Source organism: Ambystoma mexicanum, chromosome 11 (assembly GCF_040938575.1).
Source record: "Ambystoma mexicanum isolate Mex_15411 chromosome 11, UKY_AmexF1_1, whole genome shotgun sequence".
NCBI classification, from domain to species: Eukaryota; Metazoa; Chordata; class Amphibia; order Caudata; family Ambystomatidae; genus Ambystoma; species Ambystoma mexicanum.
Window position 1 is genome coordinate 666,506,007 of NC_090934.1, and position 7,272 is coordinate 666,513,278.

The 7,272-nt window shown below is 41.1% G+C and overlaps 1 non-coding gene across 1 annotated transcript; it reads right to left on the bottom strand.

Moving 5' to 3' along the window:
* Window positions 1-2,513: 2,513 nt before the first annotated feature.
* On the bottom strand, window positions 2,514-2,618 carry LOC138505359 (U6 spliceosomal RNA). Its single transcript, XR_011280157.1, has one exon. It is a non-coding gene; the product is annotated as a U6 spliceosomal RNA (small nuclear RNA).
* Window positions 2,619-7,272: the final 4,654 nt, after the last annotated feature.

Consider the following 7,272-nt stretch of genomic DNA (forward strand, 5'->3'; position numbering starts at 1 on the left):
GTTTTAGATGCCTCTTTCATTGGTTTGTTGGGAGCTATTATAAAATCTAGGGGGGTCACTTATTATATCTATTGAATGTGTACCATCGACCTCTAGCCGATGCAATATATGCCTTTCATTTCATTCTCAAAAGCATGTTTGACATAAGGAACACTAATAATCCCAGGAATATTATAAATGCTGTTAATGTAAACTATCAGTTTGATCCCTTTGAGTCGTATATATTGGATCTGATAGTAGAAGAGGAACTATGGGAAATCCCTGAGTTACATGTTCAAGGTTTTCATATCCTTCACTCCCATTCAAAGCAGTTAGCTAGCATGATTACTCTCCATGGGCTTAGAGTATGTAACTGTCACATCAGTGGGCAACGTCCATCACACACTACATATTAAAATGGACTGTCACATAGCTATATCGATTCTATTCTTGCAGGCTTGTATTGTGGGAAAATGTTTGATTCTGTTAAAGTCATAGAGGGACTCGAGAGTGAACATAATCTGCCAGAGCAAACTCTTGATTTCCAGGTGCCCAACCTTGGCCACATTGAATATTTACCTTTGAACAATCATTTGTTCGAAGTAAATTGTCCTATACAGAAATGAACTACGTTCCTCATTCTTCAAGCCTGTATTTCAAGCTTTTGCCTTGCCCTTACTGAGTATTCAAGAGCAGAAGCACTTATTGCACCTTTAACTTTTGATAATAAAATAGTCTCCATTATCAGACCTTACATGACAATACACTCCTCTAAGATTGGGACTAAATCTGCACTAACATGATTTGATAAAGAGTGCAGAATAGCTATGAAAGCAGTCCAATTCCAAAATAAATTGAAATACTACAAAGGATCATCACAGATAGCATTGGAGCAAAAAGATAACTTCTTCCTTAAACAATGGGAAGCCCTTAAGGCTGCAGTCCTAAGTAATACTCAGAAATAATTGTGGAGAATAATATCTTTAGGAAATCCAGCAAACAAAGCAGGTTTTGGGATTACAGATAAAATGTGGTGTGACCACTTCCAATTGCATTATTCTGCTAAAGCCAAACAACGGACATACATTGAGGAGACTGATAACAGCATCTCATCAATTACTCAACCATATACAGAGAGACAGCCAGTACACTCTTATTGTATGATATTTAGCCTAACAGAAGTATAGTTGGCCCCTAACCTGCAGAAACTTAACAAAGCGTATGGATTGGATTGCATGCCTATTGATGTATTTAAAGAAAATACAGACACATGGGATCCTTTCTTATTTTTCAATGATTTAAACATTGCCAAAATGGTCCCCGCAGATGACAAAAAGGGTAGCCGAGATGACAAATCAAAGTATATTGGCCTATATCACTTTTAGATTCCGTCTCAAAACTGTGTGCATTTGGGGAGGATGGAAGCATGGTCCAAGACTAATGACATTCTGTCCCCACCGCAAGCGGGCCTCAGAAAGTCTATGGGCCTCATTACAAGAATGGAGGTAGCCATGCCGCTATTTGTGGCATGGCTACCCCCATTCCGGGTACCGGGTCCGGGTTCCCTGAATGAGGAAATACCTGGCCATTCCGACCTTGAAGGGCCCGGTATTTCCCCATTCAGGGAACTCGGACCAGGTACATCTCCATTCCCATTTGAGCCGCCATAGGGCTCAATGGGAATGGGGAGCATGCTAACAACGGGCCCGTTAATGATGGGCCCGTTGTTAGCATGCTGGGCCGCTCGCGGGACCCGCTAAGGATTCCTGATTTTACCAGGCATCCTTACCGGGTCCCGCAAGCAGACCTCGTAATGAGGCGGTAGGGGTTTAAGGGGGCCGGCAGCTCTACCGGCCCCGTTAAACCCCTACTGCCAGGGTCATAATGAGGCCCTATATCTACTGTTGATAAAGTAATTAGTTTAATTTACCATCTTCAAAAATGTGTATCACTGCAGAGGGGCCCTTTGCTTGTGGCATTTATTGGTCTCCAAATGAGTTTTGATTCTGTCCTAAATTATCAATTATGAAATTATTAGATCATCTAGTTGTCTCCTGCTGGCTGACTGTTGTCATATAAATTGTACTCCAATAATTTTGCCATTGTCCACTGGGGCCTATCCGGTGAGTGTACCAAACCATTCACAATCAGAAGATGGGTGTGATAGAGGTGCATGCCTGCCCCCCTGTTTTTGCCATTCTACATAAATGACGTCGCAAAAAAAACAACAACAGCGAATCAGAAGCCCTGGCTTTGGGGTCGGGAGGGGAAATTTGGGGCCTTCAATTGGCTGATGATGCAATTTTAGTCCCTAACACACCTATTGGTCTTCAGCACCAGCTGAACATGTACTCTGACATTTGCCAGAAATAAAAGGGCCATAAACAAGACAATGGACCTCATTCTGACCCTGCATGTATCCTGGCAGTAGAGCCACCAGGATACTGGAATATGTTGATACATTTTCCGGCCTTGTTCCAACGGCATTAATGCCGAATTATGGGTGCCAGAGTGACGGAGTAAATTCCCATTCATGGAATCCAATAGGACTCCATGAGGGGATTTCATCCTTGCGCAGGGGCCATGCTAATCTTCTATGTATCATTCCAATTTTAGTATATGTGCTGCCGAATGAGGGCTTATTTTACCGGGTGGGAATCTGGCTTTTCTCGAGCTGGAGGTAACCCAGGTGCCCCACTGGCAAACCCATAGCCGACCTGCCAGTAAAGTGCTGCTATTCACTAATGCCCAAACTTTTTTTTACCAGACCAACGACATAGAATGAGGCCCAATGACCTTTCCCTTACATAAGTTTCCTATAACAGCCACACCTCCAATATCGTTAACAATACTGTTATTAAGGAAGTCGATAGTTATGACTATCTGGGAATATACCTGTATAAATCACTAAAATTGTCAGAACACATTACTAAGTTCAACAACTTTAGCAAGAAGGGGTATGACTGTGGCAAACCTCTCCAAGTGCTATGGTGGCCACACACACTTGCATGCTAGTAAAGTGTATTGGATGTAATCAATCTCTGCAGCTATATATGTTGGTGAACTTTAAGGAAATTCAAATATATCACCATTAGAAAAGGAAGAAAATAATATTTTGATGCATTTGCTGGGACTCCCGTATAGTGCCCTTACGATCCAACCTAAAAAAGAATTGGGCACATACGGCATAGTCCATGCAGTTAAATTTAAGCCTATGTGAAGATATGGAATGTCCCAGCTGTGAGCCTCTTTGGTGAAGCCATATGTAATGCACTAATAGTAAACAATGCAACAAAAATGTCATGGCTTCATCATTTCGAAAGGATTATGGCTACTTTAGGGCTGATTAGCCACTGGAATAATCCTTGCATGCACGTGTGAACCGTAAAACTGTGGTGTGGATTGCTTGTGATGAACTGTATATACACGTTTAATTATGCATTTGATATTTGTTAATGGAATGTTTTTACTATTGCACTGTAATTCTCCAACTGTGTTGCTTTAAAGGCTTACTGCTGAAATAAAGCATGTATGAATGATTGAACACTGAAATTATTATACTATATTTTTATTTTCTAACTTTCCATGCCTTTGTTTTGTAACTGGCAAGCCCAATATAGCAATACAGGATTTACTAGATCCTCATAAATCAAGATCAACATGTGCAGTGTGTATATTGTTAGACTTAAAGATAGGTATCAGCCAGTGCTTCTTAATCTTGTTATAATTTGGACAAAAAATTACTAAATGTATCAAAACGTATCATGTATCAGAACGTATCATGTATCAACCCACTTGAATACACTTTTTTGTTTTATTTACATGTGAAGCCTACAAATAGCAAAACTCCTAGACTCACTTTAGCATGAAGATGCTTAACAAAAAAAGGCTCAATCTAGTTGAGATATGTTTCAGGCCCTTCATAGCTCTTAATTTCAAAATAATGGCTAAGCAAGCTACTTTTCTGAATGGCATCTATGGTTTGTCATAAAATCCAATCATTGTAAGAATGTCTTTTTAGTAGAAGTTGCAATCCAAACTGTGCCAACCAAGACTTAAGGTAAACACAATCTATAGACCATTGATTTAGTATGTCTTTTCCATATTCCACACTCCTGGATGACTCAGAAGATGTGAAAGGTCTCTTCTGCTTTCTAAAAGTGATGGTGCAGAATGCGTACAGATGTTTACCCAATACAGCAAGGGCCCCAATTTTGCTCATTATCTAACACCTCTGACTCCCATTTTGAGGCTTGGGGCAATTCTGGGGCATGGATGAGAGGGACCTATCCCCGCAGGTCTGCCCCATACATGTCACCTGGGAGGGCCTAGGCACAATAAGTGTCTATGACAGAGGAAATTGCCCATCCCCCAAAGTTTCCTGAGAAGCTTCAAATAGCCTCACCCTTTGAGCAGTTGGTATTGCCAATTACCTGTCTTTTAAGGCTAACTCCTAAATTATGAAAGTAGTCAGGCCTGATTCACTGGAAGCAGTTAATGCCCGCTGTCCGTCCTGGTCCATCTCAACAGGTGTACCAGAAACCTGGACTTCGGTCAGACCTTTGCATGATTTGGTGAAATATATGCAATTATTAATCACTGTTGCAGTTCCTTCTGCTATTTCTGGTTATGTATATGTAGATATAACCTGCCTGAGAGCAAGAAGAGCTACTCTTGAAAACTTAACAAGAGAACATGAATGCATGTCCACTCTTCCAATTTGTGAAATACTGATTTCAGGTGAGTGCTTCTTATCATGAATACTCTCTCTGATGGGAGCTAAATTGTTCAAGGGCCAAATTAATCTACACATCTACATCATTGATAATTGTGTTGCACCCAGCACTCAGGATATCCCGTTGATCAATTTGTTGCTCACAGGAGGCTTAGGCATCTTGCAACCACTTGCTTTGTTTCCCCTCATTACAGTCACTATACGCGTCTTCTTTGTTTTTCTTCTTCAGAGCCACAAAAGGCAAACACATAGGGGCTTATCTCTTCAACATGTAAACACATAGGGACTTTTCTCTTCAACGGCTTCTGGGCCCTCTTGCCAGATGTACACAGACTGAAAAGTGAAAACCAGTGGATCTTGGTGAGGCTTTTCTTGGGTGGGTGCTCAGTTGATACAAAGTAGGTTTAAAAAAGAAAAGATGTCTCCCACATTAGATTATTTTCTCTGGGCTGTTCCTTAAGAAATGTGTATGATTCATAGACTGTTTCCCTAAATCAAGACAACCTTCAATCTGTTCAAGAATAGCACACAAGCCTTTCGGAAAATAAAGTGAGAGGGAAACTAGAACTAGGTGTTCATTAAGAAAATATCACTCCAAGGCTAACAAAGGCTCCAAGGGCAGTGGTAAAGGGAACACCAATAACAGCAATGACACATATAACAGCAGTAATAGGACCATAGGAGTGCTCAGAAAATAGAATTTAGAGCATAAAACCCATAACAATGGATTCAAATGTTCTAGTGAAAATATTTGAGGGTGACCATTACTCTGGCCACTTCAGAAGTAAATAGGTGTTTGTCCAAATCTGCTCCCCCCACTTGACCCAGAAAATCATCAGAGACCAATCCCACGGACCAAGGAGAGCATCCTATACAAAGGAACTGATGCAACTTAAATACAAATGATCCAAAGCTGGGGGCACAAGCTTGGCAACCGTTGCTGCTAAGCAGTGGAACTCTCTCACCGAGCTTTAAGAGCTGAATTGCGCTTACTGGGTTGTTAGGATATCTCTAAAAACGTGGCTATTTGCATAACTGCACATGGCAATATGCTAAGACTTTGCCCTTTAGCCTTAAAACATTGATTTCTGTGTGTGTGTAGCTGGTTGTAAAAACGGCTTGATGCCTCTGGGCTTAGTGGGCTTTAGAAATGAAAAATAAAACAAATTAATGCATGTAGGAAAAATGCCAAACTTTCAAGAGCGAATTTCCCCTGAACCCATAGTCCCATGGAAAGATGAATGTGGATGGAAGAAGAAAGGAAAGTGGCCATTCAATAATTTTACCTTTATACTCTGGCTTTCACACATCTAGTCATGATTCCCTAGATAGGAATACATATGCCGGTAGATTGTGATCAAGAAAATCTTCTAAGACAAACACATCCAGGAAGGAGAAGGTGCAGTTGAGTGGTTTATGGTTAATCCAAGTATGGTGGATTAAGTAGCAATCTTTTTATATGGCTGTGTAGTCCTGTCTGCCATTGCAGGAGTTTGCGCAAGAGTCTTTGTAGGTTGAGATTTTATGAGCAGGATGATGTTCCCATTTCTTTTCTCGTCAATACCTTTACTGATGGGTGGTACTTTTATTACAGTAGCCATACTAATGAAATGAAGATCAGGTCAAAACAGAAATGGGTTACACAAACTCAGTTAATGTAGGAACTTGTTAAAAGCAAAGTCCACAGTGATGGAAAGAATGTCCAAGGCTCCTCTTAATCCCACTCTGGTGACAACGGGGATCATTTAGCTCTTTACTTCGGAGTGCTATTGCAGGCTTAGAGCTTTTTAGATGTAAGTAGACAAACTGTCTAGAGGAATTTAGGGATCAAAGCAGGTAAGGCACCAAAAGAGACTTAATTTGGTCTGGGAGTTGGTTGGTGGTCTGTATTAACCATGTCTGGTAGCAAATCCTTAATCCAGAGAGATCAGCTCTTCTTGATATTTTATGATATGGTATTTATAACGCACCTGTAGACCAGTGTTTCTAGGTGTAACAAGACAAGGAGGGGAAACAAAGGAAGGACAAAACAACGATCTTACTAAGCCTTGTGTCATTCCGATGCAAACTCAGGGAGGGGAGAGGGGAGAAGTGCAAAAGGTAAGTGGGGGGATGGAGAAGTGCAAAAGGGAGGGAAGAAGAAGTTCAAGTAACATAGTGCTTCTTAACTGCTTAGTTGCTGAGTGAGATGTGTGCTTTCTTCGGGTTTGTAAAGGTGAATGGGCCTGTATGGCAGCACCACACCGTAATATTATTCCATCTTGAGAGTTCTTTGTTTGTGTCACCAAACCACAATTGTCATTTGGCCCCTATGTTGTAGGGACGCCTGCTCTCTTACACAAACTCTCTCCTCCATTCTGACATGCCTTCTCTTCAAAATGAAAGCATCTGATGTGTTAGTACAGTCGGAGGACCCAAGTTGCTCGATTAGAGTTGTCAAGCAGTTTAAGACGTTACAAGCACAATAGGGAAACACTTGTCTTAATTGACAAGAAGTCAGAGCTCACTTGATAATTTGCAGGGAGCTCTCGCACAAGCTCGCTTTTTGACATATCAAT